Below are 25,652 nucleotides of genomic sequence, written 5' to 3'. Positions count from 1 at the left end.
TGGCAAACCCCTTTGAATTGATAAAGAGTTGGGCTCAAGGTTGTCGTTTGGATGGAGGAGCCCCCCTTCTATAGCCACCCCAGTATCCGCCTCTCCCAAGATGGGCGTACTTGTATGAGGGCTGATGCAGCCAGAGGAGGCAACTCCCTGCAACAGGGGGCCCGAGCCCTCTGGCAGAGGGGCCACCGCAGGCGCGTCCTCTGCGTTTTGCAGGGTGTTCTCATACGACAACGTTGTGTGGATATTGGCCACCTCTGGGTAGAGCTCAAGGGGGTGCTCACATGAGGGCTCCATTCTGTACGCCCACCAGAGGAACTCTACTTAAGTCGGACTCTTTTCCACACTATGTATCCTATGAGGTGTGGTTAGACTCTAACTTCCACCCCGATGGCCTGATTACAAAGTCTGGGAGCAGAATTGAGCAAACCATACAGTTATAACACTTCCGAAAAAATATTGTGTCGACGAGTGGGTTTACCTTATCCGCCTTGGTACCTCGATGCCGTAGACTGCCAGAGACTGCACTTAGCCGCACTACGCGTCGCTTCACGAGTGCAGCTGGGTTAAGAGCAGTAGAGAGGCGGTGGCGAGGCGGAGCGCCCACTCGACTCACGATCCATTAAAGTGGCAGGCAAGCTCTGGTGATCCCGAGCCTGCTGCAATTTGTAAGAAGTTCGTAAAGTTTCCCCAGGTATAACAGTCTCTTCAAACTGGCACAATCCTTATAGTAGCACAAATCCTTGGAAAAAACAAACGTAGGACTGCCAGAGACTCCACTTAGCCGCACTTCGCCTGAAAGAAAGAATGTTGCTTGGAAACAGAATGCTATTAGAGTAAACGCGCAGCCGAGGGGCGCTGGCGAAGTGGGATCAAAATGCTGAAGAAGCTCCTTTAACGTGTTTATACTAAACCAGTACAGTGAAGGCTAGAAAAGTTACTAAACACCCAATAGCCTTCCATTCTTTGAATTACTGTAAGTTTTGAATTACTGTGAATTTGTGAGCCTGAAAGAATCACCGAACATAGGGCGAACCACACTGGTTGTGTAACCTGTAATGGGTGGGCTGTGCGGCCTGTTAACTGTGCCTAGACCAGAGAAAGAAATTCCAGCTTATCCAGACGAAGGCTGGCAGCTTGGGAAAGGGAGCCCCTAAGCTACCATGAGACTTTTGTTTTTTGTGAATTAAGACTGGAATCCAACTCACCTAATCATTCCAGCCCATCCAGAGGAAGGCTGGATGCTTGGGAAATGGAGCCTCTAATCTCCTTTGAACGTTTGTGTTTGTGAACTGTGGTTTGAAGCTTGGGGGAGATTCCTGAGCCCTTTTAGAACTTTGTTGATTGCGCATCAGAATTTACAGCTTGGGGAAGGATCCCTGGTCTCCTTAAAGACATTGTGCATTGGAACTTTTGTGTGTTGTGAACCTAGACTCGAGGCTTGGAGAAAGGGAGTCCAAGTCTTTAAAGAACATTATCCTTTGAAACTGTATCCTAAACTTAGGAAAGAGAGCTAGAGACTACTCCAAACCTTTATTTTGAACACTATTTCGAGTTGGCATATCCCTACACTACTTTGAAAGGTTAAATGTGCGGGCAAACATAGGTTTTGACACAGACATACCTTTGTTTTGGACATTTAGACATAGACGTTCCTTAGTTTCTTCAGGAAGGGCAATTCCCACCATAGTAATGGGAAAGTTAGGCATTACACCGGTCCTGATATTTTAATAAAGCTTTTTGAAACTGTTACATTTGTTTTCTGTGTCATCTCTTGAAACCATGCCCGTCTCACATTGACCATGGTGACTACAAATAGGTTGCTAGTATGAACACCCTATGCCCGAAGAATTGGTTTGGGGTTTGCCCAGTTATAATACAACAATATAAAGGTGTTAAAATAGATCATTCATGTCTGTCATGCATGATCCTGCTTGGCTTAAGTAATGAATCCTGTTTGTGGCTCTGCTTGCAGGTGTTTGTAGGTTTTTTGTATTTGGCCAAATTGAGGGGCCACTTGTGCCCATAATTTATAGATGTCTTTGTCAGGCATGGGATGTATACGTTAGTTGGAGAGGGGTAGCATCCTGATATTTGATGGCTGTTTGGCGGAGGTAATGAAGTGCCATGTGTGGGTGGCTTCGTTGACATGTGTATTCTGTGTTGTAATTGACCATTTCAGTGCATATGCATGTTTGGGATGGTGATTCCAACTTTAGTCAAGACAATGATCACAGGTAGTACTTGTGTGATGTGAGCTCCGAGGGCGACCTAAGACCTGGGGATTCATGAAATGCAGAGTTCTATGAATTGCAAGAGACTACCCGATTGCCTTGTGTACACAAATAACCAAGCATGCAACTTGCTGTTTACCAAGGAACAGCCACCGTGAGTTCCTGCATGTTAGAGGTGATCCTTGCGGAAGCATGCAAGACTGGCATTTCTTTTAATTGCACTGGTTTACTAAAACCTAGTACATCAAACAATATCATTTAACAATATAAAATGTTCATCATATACATTATTTACTGTTCATACATATAAATTCAAAAGAAAGACATATTTCATATATTCAATAAATACTTTTGTTTCTACTAGCCACTAATATACCAAAAGAAATCCTAAAATATTAACAAAGACATATTAATAAAAGTAGAGAAAGTTTAAGATTCATCCATTCAGTTTAAAGAAGCTAAAGAGGACTCAGCCGAAATTAATAGTGCTATTGAGTGACCACTCAAAATCCTACACCAGAAGTAAATTTCATTCAAGTAGGTCACATCATACCCGTTCTCTTTTTCCTTGGAGTGAAGACCAGTATATGAAAAGGTACCTTACGGACTCCACAGATTGCTGACAGAACCTGCATAGATTACCAGTAAACAGGTTCTTCAAAAGACCGTGTGTGTATAAGATTTAATCGCACTCTCAAAAAGGTCCTCATTACAAGGCCATCCTGGTACTGAACCATATACTACGGAAGAGTTCCCCTCCATTCATTTTCAAGGCACAAATCACCGAACATTTTAAAGGAGCCTCTATTATCACAAGACTCAATCTAGACTAGCACTCCACTTTGCAAGTGCCTCAACACATTTGGTCTTAGAATTGATAAAACAATCGAAATTGAAATACTCCATCTCCTGCCCAATAAAGTAACATAAAGAATGAATTGGACTTATAGGTATTTATCTATATAATACAATAGCTTTCCACAGTACAACGCATTTCATCGAAGTTAAGCCCAACTCATATCTTACAATTAAACTGAGTATGCAATCGGGCATGTTTAGAGCTTTCCACCAAATTATCCCCCCTCTAATTTACTGAAGTCAAACAATTCAGAAAATAAACTTATTTCGAGGCCATAAAGAAGTGGCGGGAATACTTTCGAATAGGTGGTCACTGGAACCAAGGTAAAACGACAATATTTGTAAGCAATAAAACACATATGTGTTGCGAATTCAGCCCCTTTCTCCATTAGACTGTTCCAGATAATTATTCGATGAGACACTCTAATCAGTGTCAAACCCAAATACTTAATGGACTGCAGATTCCAGAACAAGTAATAAATGAAGATACAGTATGTTGCCACGGGGTCCTACTCTAGAAGTGAAAATCCTCCAGGTGCATGCTAACATCTATATCAGTGGCTGCATGTCATTTTGCCAATAGAAAATACTTTGAGGTAATTTACTTCTAAGTGGTTTACTTTGAAATGTGACTCTTTTTTTATTTGGGGGGGTACCCCATACTCCTTTTACCTTTCACTATTTCACCTACCCCAAACCCTTCCCCACCCCCTTTTAACCCAGTGAATGACTTTTAAGTGATTTCCATCGGTAAAACCACGGGATACCATACTGGCTGTCTGATTTCCAAAGCTTAGAACAATAGACGATGTGCCGTGGCAGAGCAGTGTGAGGCCAGAAAACAGGGGCAGGAATTGCACCTGAATTTAAAGATGGCCGCCTCTGCCTTATGTAAGCTCGGGAACCAATGGCCCACACCAGCTGGGCCAAAATAAACAACTAGGCAATTTATTAAATCGAAGAATTTAGTCTTAAAATTGGCACTGCAATAAATGCAGATATTGATGTGGGGGCTATCTTTTACCACCATAAGTCTTTTTGGATGACATGTCTGCCTTTTCGTTCACATGCGACGGCTGTCTCTTTTGCTCACCGTCTCTTTTCTCCTGTGTCCCTGTTACGTCTCGGGCCCTGGAGGAGCTAAACGTATTGCCCGCCATTAGGTGGCCTTTACCTCCTTTCATCTAGCGGCTTGCAACAATATCCGAGTGGTGACCATGGGACTTGTAAGGTAGTGCCACCTTGACTACATGCTTTATTGCTTTTCTTGCCCACATTACATGAGGGTGCGAGGCCATTCTGATGTGCGGCCACTGTCCCCTTCCTACTCCTGATTTCCTTATAGAGCAGAGGCAGTTCTGCCCACAGGTCTTCTGCATAGGCTAGGCGAACCGTACTGGCCCCAAACTGGTGTAGGAGTTGTGTCCCGGCCAGTTCCAATTGGTTTTCTTTTATGCCTTCCCACCATAACTTGGTGAGACTTTGGTTTTATGTAATATTTCATTTTGTAGTGAATCTCTCTTTCGCTTTGCTTATTTTTATAATTTCTGTTATTGGAATAATGTTCATTCTGAGCACAACATCTTGGAAACAAGATTCCTCTTTCGGGGTGTACTTAAAATTTGTTTGTTTGTTCGTTTGTTCGTTCGTTCGTTCGTTCGTTCGTTTGTTCATTCATTCTAACAGGGCCATATAAACGGAGATACAATCAGCAAAACCTTAGAGAGAGAACATGTAACCTACAAGTGGCCCATAAAAGGTCAGAGTAAGACATGGAAGTGGCAGAAACTTTCCCCAGGTGCCAACAATGCACAGAGGGGAGTGCGTCAGATCACAGGTTCACCTCAGGACAGCGAGACAAGGAACGACAGAGAGAGTGGCGCAGAGAGATGTTGATCGTTCTTAAAATGATATCCTGGGAGGAACGTTTTATTTTGCGTTAGATAAAGCATTTCTAGGCTTTCATCCCAACCACCTTCTACTGACGAAAAAAAAAAGGTTAACTCCATATTTTATGTATTTCTATTGCTCCGCCACATTGGAGAACCATACTGTCTGATGTGTTCTTGCTTATTTAATGGCAATAGTAATTACGCGTGGAAAAGCTCTCTTAGATATGATCTGATTGATTTGATAGGTTATTCATAACGCGCTTAATACCCAGAGGTTTCTAAGTGCGGATCCGAGGATCAAACCTGTGTTGCTCCATGTCGTCTTGCTTCCAAGGACATTAAGTTGTGCAAAATGTTTGGAAAACATCTCTAAGGACATTAAGTAGAGGTGGGTGAAAATGGTTAATTCTGTTTCCGCAGCCTAAAGTGCTGCAGAAATGGTGGAATGTCACCCAGACGGGGAAACATAAATTGTTTGCAAATTTCACCAGTTCCGTTTCGCGGGCAGGCCTTTGGCTCACACTTAACAGTAAGTGGAGGTAAATTGGAATGGAATTTTGCATATTGTGAGCAGTATGTTGAATCAGCCTAGATGAGCCTTGAAAAAGACCTTGCAGTCGAAACATTTAGCTTTAGACTTAGAGCAACATAATTAATGTAGCAGCCTAATCATTGGAATCAAGTGGGATAAATGGACTAAACATACATGTTTTGGTTGGGGATTGAGGTTTAGTCCAGTTATGTGATGTTGCAGAACAAGTAATTGATTGGTACTTTTAATGACAGAAATTGTACTATGAAATGAACCTTTGGATTCAAATCAATCAATGGAGATCAGTTTCTAACATAGTTGGACAGACTGAGAATGTTTGATTGTTTAAAGCCACATTTGACATTAGAAAGAACATTAGAATAAATACACATTATCACGAACATATAGAGTGGATGTTTAGCTTTATTAATGTACAGGGACATTCCTTCTACAGCAGCATATGGGAAAAAACACCTTTCAGATTAGGAACAAATTCCGAATTCAACATGTCAGTGTGTGATCCTAGGTAAATTGTTTAATCTCAGGGTACTTTACCTGCCTCAATAAGGTGCCCCTACAAGTGATTCAGTTCACAGTGTAAACAGCCTCACTCAAAGTTTAAGGGAGGAGGGATTGCCATGTTCATAAAAGTTGGCAGAAAGGGATTTGCGGCCCGTTCGGGTACAGACGAAACAGTGAGGCAGCGATAGGAAGAGCAAGCAATGTCTGTGGGCCCCTGTTGGGGGTGGGCGGGTATCGACCGCTGGGGAGCCCTGGCAATGGGGAGAGGATGCGCTCCGTTGTTGGGTGCCGATGGAGGAGGCAGTTGTTGGACCTCAATGACTGAACACAGTGGTCTGTGCCGGTAGACTGCCATAATTTGAAGGAGCGAGCGGAAGCACACCACAGTCAGGGCACAGATGGATTTGGAGCGCAAGCTGGTGTTGAAGTGCCATGGCCCACAGTGAGATTGGTGAGTTGAGGAGGCTGGCAGAGCAGCAGGGGTGCATTTGAGGGCCCTGCTGGGGCCATTTGCTGATTAGGGGGCGTGGCACAGACAATATGTCAAAACCTGCCCGCAAACCAAATGGCACGCGTCTCCAGGCCTTCCTCAAGGATTCACTTCACTCTGAATTGGCCTCACTAAGGAAGGAAATGCTGGACTCCATCAGAGAAAACAGACGGGACATGGCGAGCTTGGGGTAGGGGGTACCAGACCGAAAGAAGCCTTATTCAGGTGGAAGAACAACTGTCATCAGTGCCTGAGCCCATACTGTTCGTCTTGGTGATGAAGCCCCTTGCCGTGCAGACATGGGACATGGAGGCTATTTCTGACATTATGTTTGGGGGTAACTACCATAAAAGGTATTTATTTTCGAACAATGGTATATTGTCCATAAGGAACCCTCTGGCGTACCTATCCGCGATCGAAGAGGAACTCCAACACTTCAGCCAGCTCTCTGGCTTTAAGGTAACCTACTCATGAACCTCAATGCCACCCTCCCCCCGGACCTCAAGACTATGCTGGGTTATCGGTTTCCCTGTGCTTGGACATCCGTAACCCTCCAGTATCTCGGATTAAAATTCACACTTAACTAGCTCCCATTTATAACAGAAATATAGAAGGATCTGCGGCTTTTGTGGTTTCAAGAATGGCGGTTATCAAAATGAATGTCCTCCCCGCTTGCTCGATCTGTTTCATTTGACCTTGGTTCCTAATCCCAACTCTACTATCAAAGAGTGGGAAGGAATGCTTATTAAAGGTTTGTGGGGAAGAAAGGCACCTACGCTTAGTAAGAAATCCCTCTATGCAGCAAGGGACAGTGGCGGACTAGCGTTTCTAGGCTTCTGAACTATTATCGGGCAGCCCAGCTGCATCCGATGGTGGATTGGGTCCAAGGATCCTCAAGTAAACCTGGGTCTCGATGATTGCGGGCTGTCACCTTTGGATGCAGCCATTGGTACCCAAGCACCACAGAACACATGGCCTATATATCAAGGTGATTAGGAAGGCCACCCTAGACACATGGGATGAAATTACGAAATTACAGGATTCAACCACGTATCCCTCTCCGTTCACACCGGTTATAAATAACAGTGACTTTACACCTGGGTCAGTGGACATGGGCGTTGCCAAGTGGATATCAAGAGGCCTTCGCAAGACAGGGCACTTGTTCTGCCAAGGGGTGGTACAGTCCTTTGAGGAAGTTCAAAGGGATCTGGGTCTAGAGGAAGGTGACAGATACAGGTTCTTCCAAACCCGACACTGGCTTCTGCACCTATCTGACAATGATGCTATGGCTAGGTCTCCTACCGCGTTATGGCTAGGTCTCCTATTGTAACTCACCGATAGCTGAACATGCAAGGGCGTTGTTCGACCTCAATGCACAGATGAGAGGGAGCTGCTCCGGATAATAGTTCAGCCCAAGCTGTGGTGTTTTTCCCAAAAGGGAATACACCCAGAACAAGGCCTCCTCAACTTGAGGAACTCTTTTTAGCAATATACCCTTCTGCTGTGTAGGATGACAGACAGAATGGTGGTTTACTCAAAAGAGTGGAGTAACCCACACCGCTACGCCAAGACTGTATCCCTCTAAACAGAAACTTGGGATTCAATAGGAATGGATCTCTACCAAATAGCCAACAACCTTGGTGAGGCAGGAAGGGCAAAGTGGTTGAGAAACAACGACAGGAGAAAATAACAAATAGGGAGGTTAGTAGCGGGAAGTACCCCGGACGACAAGCGGAACGCAAACTAGAGCTGGGATGGTGCACTAACAACAGGATAGCGTCCACAGTACACAAGGGTTCCAAGGCGTAAAGTTCCACACAGAAAGAGTCACTACTAGGCGATGATATCAAAAGGTCCACTTGGAAGCAGGTGGGTTGATTTCAAAATGAGTGTCAAGAAACAAAGGCAATCCACCCTTTGGTTTGCTAAGCGGTAGTATGAACGAATTAGAGGGGTAATACAGCATTGACAAAACAGGATTGAGATCTCACCCAGGGCTGTGTTATGAATTCCAGGAGAGAAGTATTGGAGGTGATGTTAGGTTGCCTGTTGCCGCGGGAGGAGAATGAATGAAGCGTACTGACGCTCCGAGCGGAACTTTAACAGCGGAAGAGGCAGCGTGCAAAAAGGAAAGTCCAGAACGCTGCAGTAGGCAGGGAAGACTTAAGGAGGAATTACCTCCAAAAGACCGGTACGGAAACCAGAATCAGTCCGACAAATCCAAGGGAGTAGACAAGCAGCAAGGTCGGGTCGAGGTCCGAAGTCTGGTAAACAGGAATCAAGGTTTGCATCAGATAAAGTGAGGAACGCTAATTAGAAGCAGCGTTCAGATGCGCGGTTGACGTTTATGAATGCCTTGCCGGAGGGGCGCGGCCTCGGTGTGTCGCCGTCAGCTGACTTACACGTGACTCGGTGCCGAGGTGAGAGAGGCGAGCCCCACGTCTCCACAGCAAGTAGGAATGGAGACGCACACCGCTTGAATGTATTTAAACGACCCGTGCGCCTACAGCGCGGGGCCCGAAATGTTACAGCTATCGCGTTATGGCTAGGTCTTCTACCGCGTTAGAAGTTATATTCCAGCTCCCAGCCGAAACCACTGGGCTAATTACAAAGCTTTACAAAGCACTCAACACATTGACTATGCCAGAATGCAGATCGTATTACAAAGGATGGGTGAGAGAGATGGGGGGTGTCTTTACCGGCTGGGATCTGGGAGGAGGTGCAGATAGGTACCAACACCTACCTATGCTCACACCTAGCCGAAACACATTGGACAATTCTCAACAGATGGTATCAGACACCAAACAGATAACACTCAGCCAATCCTAACATATCTGATAGATGTGGAAGAGGTTGTGATTAGCGGGGCACACTGTTGCTTTATTATGGGGTGCCCAATTATACAAAGTTTTTGGCTAGAAGTTAGCTCTCGAATCAAGCTGATGCTAAAGGTGGGGATACCGCCAGGTCCTCTGGTGTGTGTATTGGGAACGCTTGGGACACACAGGCATCTCCGGGACTCGGGTAGATCCAAACTCATTGGCCACCTCCTACTAGAAGCCAAATTGACCATTCTGAAGAAATGGAAACAAGTAACACCCCCAACATTATATCTTTGGGGGGGGGGGCAATATCTGGCACATTATGGCTATGGAGAAACTCACGGCCAATGCTAGAGACTCCGTATCACTCTTTTATGAAGTTCTGGTCTCCTTTTTTCGATTATATGACGAATTAAATGAATGGGTTGTCCTGTCTGATGCAAATGCAAGCTTCGAATCTACTAGATCTGCCTGAGTGGAGTGGCCTAGATATGTGAAATGACATTTGCACAATGAGGTTTTTCTATTGCTTCTCCTTTGAGTGCACAGCGGTAACGTTTGTATTGGGGAGGGCGGTAGAGAGGGGGTGGAGGATTGCCTATAATTGGCTTGGTCGACTTGATTAAATTGTAAATGCGAATTCAAATGTTCAAAAAAGCGTGCTGCACACATGCACAATTTTGTGCTTCAAAATACCATTTAATATGCTACAAAATATCCCATTCCCTGCTGCAATACCCCAAGAGGCACCTTCCCCACTGCCTGCTGGGAGTAGCCACAGTGTTCTGGGACACATTGAAGAAGCGGGCTGAGATAGAATAAGGACTGCGGGCCTTGGTGTTCAGTCCCCCCCCCCTCAACCTCCAGCCCAGAGGAGAGGAGGCATAATCCTCGATTCTCCTCAGCCAGGCCACAAATACTAGGTGGGAGTGTTTTGGAATGGTGTTAAACGGGAATGGTAGGAAGGGGAGTGCAGATGGAAAGATTAGTTTATTGATGTTTCCACACTACTTGTCTTGCTTCTTTGTTGCTCTGGGTTTGTACTTTTCTTTCTACCTTCGAATGTATGCATACATGTTGAATACAAGGTACACAACAACTAATTAATTTGAATTCAACTTTTAGGCTCTTATTCAGGGTCTGTGTGTACAGTTTCATTTTTCATGTTGTGGCAATGGTGGGGAGAGTGGAAGGCAGGTAATGAGATCAGTGGATAGAAGGGGCAATGGGTGGGGGACAGATAAAGATGCTAAAGAATGGAAGGTGGAAGGTGATGAGTGTGATGTCCCAGTGTAGCATAGCGCATGCGCGAGCCTCGGTTGGGCCCGCGCATGCGCAGTTGAATAAACGGCGTCTGTGCGGGCAGTTGCCGCCGGGACGCGTAACAGGCAGCCTCGCGTCCCGTGCCTCTCTGTATGAGTGCGTGTGTGCATGCATGCGTGGGGGCCGCCTGAGGCACGGGTGGCCACGTAACAACTGGCGACGAGGCGGGACGCCACCGGAGCGTTCGCTCGATGCACACGGCATGTTAACCATCAGCAACGTTACGACGTGGTGAGTCACGGACCCGGCGGGAGCATTCCGTTGATGTTCTAGCAGCTGGTATACAGCAGTAGCGGGCTGAAAAGATGCTCGTGCGCTGCTTCTACCACCTCATAAACAATTTTTGGGAACTTTTGACTGTCTTCGACACCCAGAGGACGGCCCACTTCTGACAGACACTAAGCACCAGAAAGGGAGCAAGGACACGTTGTTTGCCACCGGACAGTAATTCGAGGTACGTGCACTGCCCACCCAAGTCAGGTTTGCGGCCTCTAAGCCACAAGGAGGTGCCTGTGCGACCTGTAAACATGGCAGGAAGCGATGGAGAGGCGGAAGCTGCGGCACTGGTGGTGAAAACACAACAGGGGTCTTTACTGCCGATGCAAGAGTTTGATGTGCCAGGTCCCCCTTCGAAATTGGGCCCAAGATGGTTGCTATGGATGAAAAAACTTGATATGTACTTTACAGCGACAGGGATAACCGATGATGATGCGAAGAGGGCCACCCTGTTGTATTCGGCGGATTTGGAGGTCATACGCATATATGAATCCCTTAACTTGCAGGTAGTCACCTATGCTGCAGTCAAGACTGCTTTGGAAAGCTACTTTATACCGCTCTCCAATGTGGATTACGAGAGATGTCTCTTCTGTGGGGAGAAACAGCGGGAAGAGGAGTCACTTGATCAGTTTTGTGCTCGACTGCGATTGATGGCCACCACTTGTCGATGGGACAATGATGAATCTATGATAAGGAATCAGGTTCTCCAAGGATGTACATCTGGCAAGTTACGGAGGCAAGTGTTGAGGGAATCGGGCTGGACCCTGCAGCAAATCCTGGACAGTGGCAGAACGTACGAACTGGCGGAGTCGAGAGGCGCTAAAATGGACGCAGCAGTGCGTCCGGGGGCATCTGCGGATGCGTTTGCTGTCGGGAAACGGGCTATGTTGAAAGACATGTGGGGGCAGAGAAAGCAAGAGACTCGCCCTCCAACGGGGTCTGACTCTATCTGCCAATACTGCGGATATGACTTGCCCCACTCCGAGGAGTGTCCGGCCAAGTCGAGGTCCTGTGGCCGATGCAATGGGCCCGGACACTACGCCCGGATGTGTCGCACCCCTGCTCCTGTGTCGGTGCAGAGGGGCCCGGCCAGGGCACGGGGTGGTGGTTCGAGGAGGCAGAGGAGCATCGCAGCCTTGGAGCAGGAAATGCAAAAACTACAGTTAGCTGAAGAGGAAGAGGAGGAGGAGGAAGAAGTTTTCTTCATCTCGAGCATTGTTTCAGCGGCAAGGAGTAAGAGGCAGCCCAAATGTGTTGTGGACATTCAGGGAGTGCCGACACAAGTACTCATCGACACAGGGGCCTCAGTCTGTGTGCTTGCCTCGGATCATTACCAGCGGATCCCGGGGCCTCCTGCGCTAGACGTTTCAACTGCAAAAATCTTCACATTTGGCAGGGAGACTCCGCTTCCTATCAGGGGTGTGTTCGTAGCGCCTGTGTCCAGGGGCGGGAAAACCACAAAGGGCTGATTCTTCGTCACAGATGTGAGTCCCCATTCTCTACTCTACTCTGCGGCATCCGAAGCCCTGAGCCTGGTTCACTTTGCAATGGAGGTCTATCACGTGGACATTGAAACGCTGCTGGACAGGTTTGCAGGCATTTTTGAAGGGGTCGGGAAGCTGAAGGCACCCCCGGTGCGTTTACACATTGACGACACAATCAGGCCAACGGCCCTCAAGCATAGGCGGATCCTATTCCATCTTCGTGAAAAGGTGCAGGAGGAGCTTCGCTCGCTTGTCAGCATGGATATTATCGAGAAGGTGGAAGGGTCGACGCCCTGGGTTTCACCCATAGTGGTCACACCTAAGCCAAAACAGCCGGGGGCTGTGAGAATTTGTGTAGACATGCGCCTCCCTAATGCCGCAATTAAGAGGGAGAGACACCTAACGCTGACCCTCGATGATATCATAGGGGAGTTGCAGGGGGCGAAAGTCTTCTCGAAATTGGATCTACGAGTGGGCTATCACCAGCTGGAGCTCCACCCTGGCTCTAGATTCATCACGACTTTCACGACACACAAAGGTCTTTACCAATTTAAGCGCCTGAGTTTTGGCATTTCATCAGCTGCCAAAGTATTCCAGAACACCATAAGAGGGGCGCTCGCAGGACTAAAAGGCGTTTTGAACATGAGTGATGACATTTTGGTATTCGCCGACTCGGAAGCAGAGCACATGAAGAGGCTCGAGAACACGCTGAAAAGGCTGAACGATCTGGGTCTTACCCTGCACCGTCAAAAGTGTGAATACTTTAAAGACCGGATTGGGTTTTTCGGATTCATTTTTCACGCAGCGGGTGTGTCACCTGACCCGGCAAAGATCAGAGACATTCGTGAAGCAGCGGCACCATCGTCCCCCACGGAGGTAAGGAGCTTCCTGGGGATGGTGAATTACTGTGGGCGCTTCATCAAGGGTTTGGCTTCCTTATCTGAGCCCCTAAGGGCATTGACCAGGAATTATGCCGTGTTGAAGTGGGAAAGCAGAGAACAAGAGGCGTTCGGGGCCTCAAGAACGCCCTGTCGGATGGGGACACGATGGCGTACTTTAACCCTGCCGTGAAATCGGAGATTGTGGTTGATGCCAGTCCCGTGGGTGTTGGGGCAGTACTCTTGCAGCCAGATGAAAGAGGGGACATGCGGCCCATCGCGTATGCGAGCAAGGCTCTCTCCAACACCGAGAGGCGATATTCACAAATTGAGAGGGAGGCACTGGCCATCCTGCGGCGCTGTCACCATTTTCGCCTCGACATCCTGGGCAAGCCCGTGGTAGTGGTGACAGACCACAAGCCAGTGCTGCCCATCCTGGTGGGTATGTCTTCGAAGCCACCACCCAGGATCGAGAGGTGGATACTGGCCCTGATGGAGTGTGGGGTTCGACTGATATATAGACCGGGCACCAACAACCCGGCGGACTATCTCTCACGTCACCCGAATTCGGAGAACATCGACAAGGACGGCGGTGTGTCAGACTGCCAAGGGCTGCTCTGTCATGTGATAGATGGGGCGCTACCAGTGGCACTGACGAGGCTAGCTATTGCGACTGAGTCCTCCAAGGATGAGGTCTTCGGCATAATCAAAGCAGCAGTAAGGAGTGGAGATTGGAGAGAAGTGCTGCGCAACAACTCTCGACGTCAGCCGGAAGCCCAAAGGGATCTTCAGGCACTCTGGAGGGTCAGGGAGGAGCTCTCTATTTGGGATGATGCACTGATCCTCAGAGGGCGGCAAATCGTGATCCCACAAGCCTTAAGGATGCGGGTGTTGGAGCTAGTGCACATCGGGCATCCAGGGGTTGTCAAGATGTTGATGTGGTGGAGTCAGCAGCGACTGAGTTTACCACGAGAGCCCTGGACAAGATGTTCGCGACACATGGCTTTCCGGAGATACTTTGCTCTGATTATGGACCGCCATTTACCGGCAGCCAGTTTGCCCAATATCTCCGGGAAAGGGGGATACATCACCGCAAGGTATCCCCGCTATGGCCCCGCGCCAACAGAGAGGCCGAAAGGCTGATGCGTACTTTAAACAAAGTACTCAGGATTTCTGCCAATGGGGGTGACGACCTTCCGACGAAGCTCGTGGAATTTTTGCGAGAGTACCGAACCACGCCCCACCAGTCCACGGGGGTTGCCCCTGCAGAGGCGCTGTTTGGGCACTGCCCTCGGGGAATGATACTGGAAGTTGAGGGGAGGAGTCCAGGCATCATAGACAATGAGAAGGTTCGAGAAGAGCACGCCACGCGCAATCAGAAGGAAAGCGAGAGACGAGGTCTGCAAGACAAGGAAGTGTGCGTGGGGGACTCCGTGCTCGTTCGGAACCGACACCCTGTGGGCAAGCTATCTTTGCCATATGAACCCCACCCGTGGAAAGTCACCCATGTGAAAGGGACCATGCTGACGGCGGCCTGTGAAAGCGGCACGGTCACCCGCAACAAATCCTTTTTCAAAAAAGTGGACACGGCAACAGAGACCGTGGGTCAGGAGGATGGGCCTAGCCAGGAGGCAGTCCCCGAGGGTCCGACTGATGATCCAACTAGTGCCGTCGCCAATTCTGGGGACAGGGCCCCTGGAACACCAACGGTCACTGCAAGGTATCCCATGCGCAGTGGCCGGAGACTGCCTGCTCATCTCAAGGACTATGTCCTGGACTCAGGAGACTGAGCCGAGATCGCAATGGACCGTCAACAGTGGCGGGTGGGATCCCGTTCATGTGTTACCAGTTATGTTTGGTGCTGCACCATAATGTTATGCTGTTTTGTTGTTAAAAAAAGGAAGGGATGTGATGTCCCAGTGTAGCATAGTGCAAGCGCGAGCCTCGGTTGGGCCCGCGCATGCGCAGTTGAATAAACGGCGTCCGTGCGGGCAGTTGCCGCCGGGACGCGTAACAGGCAGCCTTGCGTCCCGTGCCTCTGTATGAGTGCGTGTGTGCATGCATGCGTGGGGGCCGCCCGAGGCACGGGTGGCCACGTAACAATGAGGGCTTATGTACGGAGATGAGGCACAGAATGGAAGTGGGGAGCACAAGATTTTGGAAGGGTTGGTAGGGTGGAGGGGGAGTGCTGCTTATACACTTGAACAAATGGAGTCATCTTGGACAAATCACTTCATGTCAGCATGGTGAGCTGACCAGGCCTTTTCCACCCTTAAGCACACGACTTGAAAAATAGAACATAGAACTTACAATACATGGAACATTTGTAATTAATGTCACACTTGTGACACCCATTACATCCTCCCAACCTAAGATCCTTCTACCCGGAGGCCTCTGCAAGTCTTGCCCACAGGGCCCTTTGCCTTATATCTGCAACTGATAACCACCATCAGAACACCCTCAAATGAAGAAAAGAACACATAACTAATATATTTTCCAAAAACAGAGAATGAACTGGGTTACAAATAAATGTAGGTACTGTTGCGAGGGAATGAGGGCACAGCCCCTTGAAGAAAAGGACATGAGACTATGTGAGGGAGCGGTAGGTGGGAGGAAGGGGAGGGGACAAGGGAAGTGAAGGGCAGTATGTGAAATGGAGAAATAAATGGAAAGTCGAGAGGAAAGTGTTTCCCGTGTCGTATGTGTGGGGCAGGCATGCAGAGGCCCCACTGGGGTCTAACAACTGGCGACAAAGGGAAACGAGCACCAACAGTATTATGACAGAGGAACCCTGCAGCAGGAAAGCAGGAGGAGCCCAGCACAGGACCAGTGGCTCCAGCCCACAGAGAGTCACCGGGTAGGACGTGCAGTGTGAAAGGGAGCCAAGGAGGAGGGAGAAAGCGCCGACGGGCCCAACCCAGCAGTGAAGGGGAACATACCCCCGCCGGAGGAGGACCAGTGTGCCGAGCAGGGAGCCGATGGGTAAGATCACCCAGCAGTGCGATGGAGGCAGACCAGCCGACAAGAAGTTCCTTCGGGTGAAGAGCAGAACAGCTGGACGGTAGAGGTGAGTGCCCAGCGGGACACGCCGTGAAGGAGGTGTGACGCGTGTGCAGGGCGCGGAGAAGGTGTGGAGAGAAAGGACGCACCCAGCAACAAGACGGTGCCGGCGGAGAGGAGAACACAGCAGCAGGACGCCGGGATAATCAAGCCCAGCAGTGTGCCGGCGAGCCCAGCAGCAGTGAACGGCGGAAGGTCAGAAGCACCCAACGGTGTGAGGACGGAGGGACCATCGAGCCCAGCAGAAAGCAGAAGGCCCAGCAGAGAAGTGCCATCCAGCACTGGAGAGTGGGAATCCCAGCAGAGAAGTGCCATCCAGCACTGGAGAGTGGGAATCCCAGCAGAGAAGTGCCATCTGGCACTGGAGAATTGGAATCCCAGCAGAGAAGTGCCATCCAGCACTGGAGAGTGGGAATCCCAGCAGAGAAGTGCCATCCAGCACTGGAGAGTGGGAATACCAGCAGAGAAGTGCCATCTGGCACTGGAGAGTGGGAAGCACAGCAGCAACAAGTAAGGTTCCCAGGAAGGTGGTGCGACAGAGGACGGCCCACCCAACGCCAGGCAGGGCCTGTACGGCAGACAGTGCATAGCGCAGCCGATGGTAAGAGACACTTGGTCTTATACCACAAGCCGCTCATACGGCCAAAACTATCAAGGCTTGCCGGCAGCCCACGCCATAAGGCTGAGCAATCCACTAGCCCAAGAGAGTGCCCTCGCCAAACACCCGGGAGACCCACGGAAAAGAAAAATAATACATAATTTTTTTAAAAAGAGACACACAGAGCCGGGCCCGAAGAGACATTTGGCCCGCACCACGAACGGCAGACACGGACAGCCCAACTGCTGCAGCACCACCCAGCAGAGACACAGTGACTTGTCAAAGGACGAGGAAGAAGCCAGCCGCGGAGGAGAGCAAGACCATAGAGGCGGCCCTGAGTGCCCCACAAGGAAAAGGAGGTGAGCACGTCCCTATCAGGGAAGGATTGCTCCCGCTCACCAGACAAAGACATTCACCCGCGTACACCACCTGCAGGCCGCATTACGCAGATACCTAAGAATGCGCCGCGTAGACCAAGAGCCCACCCCAACCCGAAACCACTGAGGGGCAACGGCACAAATACAGTGCACACTGCCCAAAGCCAGTGAAAAGCGAGCACCATAGTGCGTGCCACAACAGCCAGAACTCGGCACCACAACAGCCACACAGTGCTGGTAACCCCAAGTCACAACGCACGTCGAGTGATGATACACCTCTGGGTGAATTTACACAACCTGGCCCACCAGCGAAAAGCCAGAGAAACCAGCAGGCAACACAGAAAGGATGAACAAGGCCATATACGAGGCCGCAAACATCACCCTAACTGGCTAATGTGAAAAAAGCCAGTGAACACTCCTACAACCTAAATATGCCACAGATTGTTAGCTCCTTTGCAGACTACCACCCCTTTGAACACCGCCAACACAGATGGGGCCAACAAAGGCCCTACAGACACGCGTGAGTCCACGCTCCATGCCACCCATGGGGCCAGACTCATACGGCCACAAACCTACTAGCCCACAACAGAGCTGTTGAGGACACAGACCACCAGTGACGGCTAGTACACGTGGCACCGAGGCACGCCACTGTCCCAGGAAGCCACAACGCTCAACCACGCCCTCAGTAAAACAAAGGAGAGAGGTGCAGCAAAGGGAAGCACCGCAAAGAGCCACAGAGAAAAGCCAACTGCAACTGTGGCACCGAGAGGCTCCCAATAGAACCAGTCCAACTGCACAGGACCAAGCCACACCACGACATTGACCCCAAGGAGGGCACAAGGAAAAAGAACAAACAAAAGAAAGAATGAAGGCACCAAGTAGCCAGGACCTCGGTCACACTGCCAACACCTACCACGGGAGTGCCCAGCCCCACCCGACCCTATCAACGATGGACAACGCATAAGGAGTGGCAGATGCCCGAGCGCCACAAATCCAGGCCCAGCATCCTGTGCCCCCTTCCTAAGGAGACCCGACCCGTTCACCCTCCACCCGCACCATTATCAAAGCCAAAGGTGGGAAGAATGGGTTGAAGAGTTTGAGGACTTCATGCAGGCAATAGGCGAGCATGTCCCACCGAACAAAGTAGCCATATTCACCAACCTAGCAGGAAAAGAGATCAAAGGGATCACAAAAACGATCCCTGCACAAGAAAAGAACACATACCAACACCTCCTCGCAGCAGTTAACGACAAGCTGATTATACACACCAACAAGCACTATGAACGCTATGCATACGAGTAAAAAATGAAAGGAGTATTTTTAGTAATAGTAAAAGCTCTGAATGCTACAAGAGGCTATCCCTTTTCAGTGCAGTCAGTTCAACAAATGATTTACACAAAGGTATTTTACACTCCGGTTATACTACATCTCAAAATGTTTTCAATTTGCATTACATTTGAACCATGACACATTTTCTCTCTGGGCGAATTGCATTCCAAAGGAACCCTTTAATGTTATTTCTCCGATAAGCATTTTTCTTTATTAGAGAAATCGCAGGATGTAACATTTGATGTCATGTCATGTTATGTTAAAGTAAAGCCTTTTCATCAAGCAAGACTTTTGGCCTGCAGGCTCTCATCCACCCTGCCACACTCAGATCAAGCTAATACATAGAATGGTGCATTTTATGAATCGCCCTCTCGAGCCCCTCCAGGAGAAGTGTTTATTTGCGTTTCAAGTCCTGATGAGTGGCATTCCATAAACGGACTCCTGCCAATGTAGGCAGAATGCATTTTGATACGTGCTGTCATTGAGTGACGTTTCTACATATCGCTCTATTTCACCGTTCAAAACAGCCATCTCACCAACTCCTCTGGCTACTATTTTGTCCCCAATTCATCTCTGATACACTGCCGATAGAGCCATGCACGAGGCTCCCTATCTAAACACCTTCAGCTGCATGCCTTGGCCTCAAGATACGCGGTTGCGCTATTTTCAGGCACATAGGCATTCAAGTGAGCGTCATACCTCATAGTTGAAAGACCCGGGGTCAGCGAGCTTGCTTGGTGAAGCCCTTAAACAACTGGGAACAAGGTTTCGAGCCTGGTGAAACTGTCAGTCCACTAAGCTCGCTGAAGCCCTTAAACAACTGGGAACAAGGTTTCGAGCCTGGTGAAACTGTCAGTCCACTAGGTAACTTTGTCAATTAACCGGGAACAAAGTTTTGAGCCTGGTGAAATTATCAGTCCACTAGGTAACCTTGTCAATTAACCAGGAACAAAGTTTCGAGCCTGGTGAAATTGTCAGTCCACTAGGTAACCTTGTCAACCGGGAACAAAGTAACCTGGTCAATAAACCAGGAACAAAGTTTCAAGTCTGGTGAAACTGTCAGTCCACTAGGTAACCATGTCAATTAACTGGGAACAATGTTTCAAGCCTGGTGAAACTGTCAGTCCACTAGGTAACCTTGTCAATTAATTGAGAACAAAGTCTCAAGCCTAGTGAAACTGTCGGTCCACTAGGTAACCTTGTCAATTAACCAGGAACAATGTTTCAAGCCTAGTGAAAGTGTAAGTCCACTAGGTGACCTTGTTAATGAGCTAGGAACAAGGGTTTTCAGCGTCAACGCCAATGCTATATTTCCCACTATACAGTAGAGACCACAGAGCATATATTGGTTTTATTTAAGCCCCTGTTGTCCAGCTAATTTACAGGTCCCACCCGCTTATCATAGTTAGGTAAAACAGTTTTTAAATGTTGTTTTTTTCTTTTTATATAAACATAGAGACAAACTTATTGTATGGGTTATACAACTTTTGAAGCCTAACAAGATATGAACAAAGGGGTTCCATTCCAGTTAATGCACTCAGCACACAGTGCATTTAGCAATTGCACCGCTGAAGCAGTTGAGTTTTTTAATCCATGTTATCAAAGCATCTGTTCCATGTACGGTACTGCACAGGGCGTAACACATTTTTCTTTCCCTCAAAGACTCTTTCAATCACATGGACATTCTGGCATGCGCTGTCTCTATTGTGCTGGTAGGTACGCCTGTGAAACCTTAAATCAAACAGAGCCAGACGTTGTCGGTTCAATTGCCTCCTGCCAACATTGACATTTTGTGTTTATTGGTCCTGCTCAAAATCATGCTGGACAGTTTTTTTCATTCTTAATGTTCTAAGTCTTTTTAATAAGAAATGATTATGGATTTTCAGACAGCCTATCAGAGTTCAGGTGCCATGTGCTAGGAAATACCATATTATTCCAAGTTCGACTGTTAGGCACCATACAGTATATTCCCACACAGTATTGCCTGCTTGCACAATCCCAGTTTGTTAATTTTGAATAATACCTGGATAGTCCTAGTATTGGGGACAAATGGTCCAATGAGCGCCTCTGTCAAGGTGCGCCCCACGGGACTCCCGCGTACATGTAGTTCTTGATTTTCCACTGTCCATGTTACTCCCGGTGCTGTCGCTCCCTCTGGTCCTGACGTGGTATGGTTAGGAAGGTCACCCTGGACCCAATCTGAGAACTGAACTCAGCCAGAAACCGGGAGTCCTCTTACAACACCACAGGAATAGGATCACCCTTGAGATTACTGTGGTGTCAGAACAGTGCAAGCACTGATGTGGGCACCCCTGAAATGTGCAGGAAAGGAACAGGACAGAGTGTCACCAGAAATAGATAGAAGATGAAACAAGGGAAAAGAAGCAGGACCTAGATGGAGTGAAAGGTCCAAAGGAGTAAACCACACAGGTTAAGGAAGGTACACTGCAGATAGAGAGGCAGAAGACAACTCTCTAGGATATCACAGGAGCGTAGGAGCAAGGATTCAGGCAACGTCAATTCCCACAGAACAGGGAAAGTTGTGACGCGCTGATGGCAGCGTCTGATTTCCTTAAATGCCCTTGCAACGGATCGAGGCTCCGTGACTTTCCCAGAACACCATGGAAACTACAATAAGCCATGTGTACCGTGCAAGCGCACAAACCTGCCGCCGGTCTCCAGTGCATGCGCGCAGACTGTAAGATGGCAGCCTCCAGGAGAAGGGGTCGATGTGCAGGATCATGCTGTAACAGACCTCGGTGAAGGCTGTCCAGGAAGTGCTAGCAGGTCCTCCATTAAAACTAGCCGCATCGCTGCTAGGAAAGCGGCATCGTGATACCCTCTCCTCTGCAGAAGCCACGGGTGACCATAGCAGTTTCTTTAAAATGTTTGTTCACCTTAAGCCCCCCCCTCACTCTGACCACACTGATTGCCAGGAACTACAATATTTGGGTCACCAATTAAGGGTACTTTGTGCTGCACTGAGAGACCCTGGGCCTCACTATAACCATGGCGGTACGGTAACAACGGTGACAATAAGCTACCTGCACCGTTGCTACCGCACTGCCATACTACGAGCTGTGCTTGCGGGCGCCGTGCAGAGCGGCACCCGCGAGCACAACTCGTGGATGCATGCGCACCCTTATGAACGGTGCTGGTGCATCCAAGCTCCCCATTCCCATTCAGCCCTTTGGGGGCTGAATGGGGATGAGGAGTCCCTTATTACCGGCACCCATGAATGGGCAATTACCGGGTCTGCCAAACTCGGCATAAGCCAGTAGTTGCCCATTCGCGGGTGCCGGAAAAAATGCAACTCCGGCAGCAGCCGTGCATGTTCTACAAGCACGGCTACTGCCAGGGTTATAATGAGGCCCCCAGTCTCAGAGCACGGTGAAAGAATGCAGAAATGTGCATAAAAGAACTTCTGTTGATGTGAAACTGAAAAGGTCCATAAAAGCAAGGGAGTGATTCTAAGTGTCACCATTACTGGTGATTTATGTATGACCATATTATTTACCCAAACCCAATCTGTTAATGGCACTGCCCTCTAGAGAACAAACAGCTCTAGAACGGGCTCAACCCTTTTGAATACCAAGGTCTAGAGGAAGAACAAGGTCCTTTTCAGGGTAAGTTGTTATGTTGCACGGTGTGTCACTTTCCCAATTACGGTATACAATAGTACATTTCCCATCCCTTTTTTTACAACATAGGCCTTGGAAAGGTTTGATATGCTGGTAGAATAGAGTGCTGTGTTCTTCCCATGTAGAAGGGTTTAATTTCTTTTCTCCTGGCTTTGCAAGACTTTGATATATGGGTACAATACCATATGTTATGTTTTTCCTATTTGTAATGGTCTCATTCCCTTTCTATTGGCATTGGAAGACTATTATATGAGGTTTGTGATGATTCACAGGATCTCGTTACTTCACCCCAGAGGGGAGCCCTTCCCTGTGAGGCTATGGAGGTGAGCCCACTACGTAACATTCCCCTTGTGGTGACGGTAAGTGGCAGTTCACGGGGGGAGAGATTACCCTCTAGGGGACATGGTCTCCTGTTCCGTCAAGGAACTCCCTCAAGCGCTCTATGAAGAACCATTGAAACCATTAAGGCTTCAGGGGAAACATCCTCCCAAAGTCAATGTTTGTTATTGGAATGTCACACCAACTCACCATCAGACAAACAAACATACTGAGAAGAAGAAGAGGAAGCCAGAAATAAAGATTACTCAGTGGTTGACATCCAACCAGACTGGAATTAAGAATATGGAACGAGTGAGGAAGAACGCTTATGAGAGAGAGAGAGACAAAGCTGTATGGTTCTATGTTGGTTAGGGACCAGTATTTCCCCTTGAAAACAGAAGAAGGAGCAACGTATGTTGTTGGTTTAACCTGGGAGGTTCAAAGCTTGCGAGAGCGAGAGACCAGAGAGCCACAGGAGGTCCTTGGCCAAGAGGACACGGTCAACCATGAGGCGGAAGAAGCAGAGAGCCAAACTGTGCATGCCCAAGAACTAGAATCAAGGCTGTGGCATGAGCTTGAAGAGGTGGACCGACTAGTTCTCAAACAATGCCGAGCCAGCTAATTGAAATGCTCTGCAGAGCCATGCACTGGACCAAGAAGATATGGGAGGCAGCCCGACCCCACAGGAAAAAACGGTGATGCCAATCCATCAGAATAGAGCAGCGGTAGACCCTGGAGGGGAACACGAAAGTAAGAGCCTTAGGGCACTATTTATACTCGTCCCAGTGGTTGTGAATACCTTAAAGAAAGTGAAGAATATAAGGGGACTCATCCTACTCGTCCCAGTCATTGTGAATACCTTATAGAAAGTAAAGAGTACAAAGGGATTTATCATGCTCATCCTAGTGACGGGGCTAAAGCCTGACTGAAATCGTAGAAGAATAGAAGAATTAGAACCAAAAGTAGAAACTTGAGAATACACCAGCCGTTCAAGTAGTTATTATATGATATGGCATTTATAACGGACCTATACACAAGTGTTTCAAGGCGCGATGAGGCAAGGGAGTGGGAACAGAGGGAAGACAGAGACAACAATCTTACTAGGCAAGGTGACATTGAGATTGTGCAATTGCAGGGGAGTGGGGAAAAAGGGAAAAGTGCGAGGGGAAGAGGAGGGGCAGTGCAGTACATAGGATAACAGTAAAAGAAATACAAAACAATAAATAGGAAGTGCAGCCAAGTGGTGGCAAGTGCAGGGGTAAGTGCAGACAACAGGTGTGAGGTAGGGGGCTGTAGGGATACAGAAACAGCCCCAGAGTGCAGGGAGGTGCCAGGGGGTAGTGCAGGTGTGCACCTGGTGGGGAGGGGACCTGGGCCCGAGAACTGAGGGTAGCCAGGTGGCCAGTGCAATTTCAGTTTCAGCCAGGAGTTCAGCAGCGGTGAGGAGGAGAGAAAGCAGAAGCAAAGAGGAAGGTTTTGAGGTGCTTCCAGAATGGAGATGGTTCTCCTCAAATTTCAGAGAGGCAGGGAGGCTGTTCCAGAGGGAGGCCCCAGCCAACGAAAGAGATCTACCGCCATCTTGTTGCTTGGAGAAGCCACTGACCCTGAGAGAGTTGGAGGCAGATGAGCAAAGGGCTCGAGAAGGAAGATATTTAGGAAGAGAGAGTTGAAGGCATTGAGGATAGCAGACAGTCAGAGATGAGAGAGGGCCAAGAGGTGGCTGATGGGAGACTGAAAATGAGCTGAGTGTCATCCACATATCACTGAAAGTTGGGGCAGAGAGTGGCAATGCGGTGGGCAAGAAGTGTCAGGTATTGGTTGAACAGCCAGGGGGAGAGGTTAGACCCCTAGGGAACTCCACAGGTAGAGATAGAGATAGAGGAGAGGAAGGACCCAAGTTGGACCTGGGAGGGGCAATCAGAGAGGAGTTGCACTTGGCTTTGGGTTCCGAGCGGATCCTCACGACAGGGGCAAGAACACCGAGAATATTAGATATAGCAGAGTGGAGCATATAGAGGGCTGTGTCAGGATGTGAGTCAGCTTAAGGGGGAGGGGAGGATGAGAAGGTTACGGCAAAAGCTTCAACTGACAAACGCTTCATGGGTTGGATAACCAAGGAGGTAGGTGGCAGTGCTGGAGTTGGCTTGGCCTGAGGGGTAGAGATGGTGAGCTGGGAGAAAAGGAGAAAGTGATCACTCCAGGAGAGAGGAGTGGTGAGAGGGATAGAAAGGGGAAGGTCTGAAGAGATTAGAACAGCCAGAATGTGCCCTGCAGAGTGGGTCAGGCCAGAGTGGAGAATAGAAAGAGAAAGAGAGTCACAGAGGTCACGAAAGAGTCCAGAGGAAGGACAGGAAACATCCAGGCGGATGTTAAAGTATCCAAGAAGGAGGAGTAGGCCAATAGATGGTAGCCAAAGTAAGGGAGTGGCTAGGAGAGAGAGAAAGCCTGCAGATGAGGCATTCGAAAGAGGAGTAGGCCTGCGCAGGGATGACAGAGGCAGGATTCCACTCAGGGATGATCAGGGCTACACCCACTCTGGAACAATTGGACCTGGGCGCAGAGAGGATCTTGTAGCCATCAGGAAGGAGAGTATCACAGCTTGTGACAAAGCTGGCTGTGAACCATGTCTCGGTGAGACTGAGGACATTGAGGTCTAGTTCTGCTAGTAATTATTCATCATTGGTAATGTTTTCATGTAATTATCTTCATAAGGAACGGTTGCCTTGGACATCCATCTTAAGGTCGCCGTCTTCCCTTGGAATCTTCCTCATGTTTGGAACATCGCGAGGTATAAGAGGCACTGTGCTGTTGATGCTGGCACTTCCGTTGCTATAAAGGTTCTGGAGGTACTCATGGCATAGGGGATCAGTGAGCAGACATAGCAGCTCTGCCCTGTTGTGTCCCTACCAATTTTGGACATGTGCTTATACCACATATTGTTTGCTAAGTGTGCAGTGTCAGTGCGCTTACCTCTCCTTACCTTATCAGCAGTGTCTTCTGTACCACCTGGCATCGTAGTCT

The sequence above is a fragment of the Ambystoma mexicanum genome, chromosome 6p (assembly GCF_040938575.1).
Source record: "Ambystoma mexicanum isolate Mex_15411 chromosome 6p, UKY_AmexF1_1, whole genome shotgun sequence".
Taxonomy (NCBI): domain Eukaryota; kingdom Metazoa; phylum Chordata; class Amphibia; order Caudata; family Ambystomatidae; genus Ambystoma; species Ambystoma mexicanum.
The sequence above is the reverse complement of the archived record's forward strand: the minus strand, read 5'-3'. Positions refer to the sequence as shown.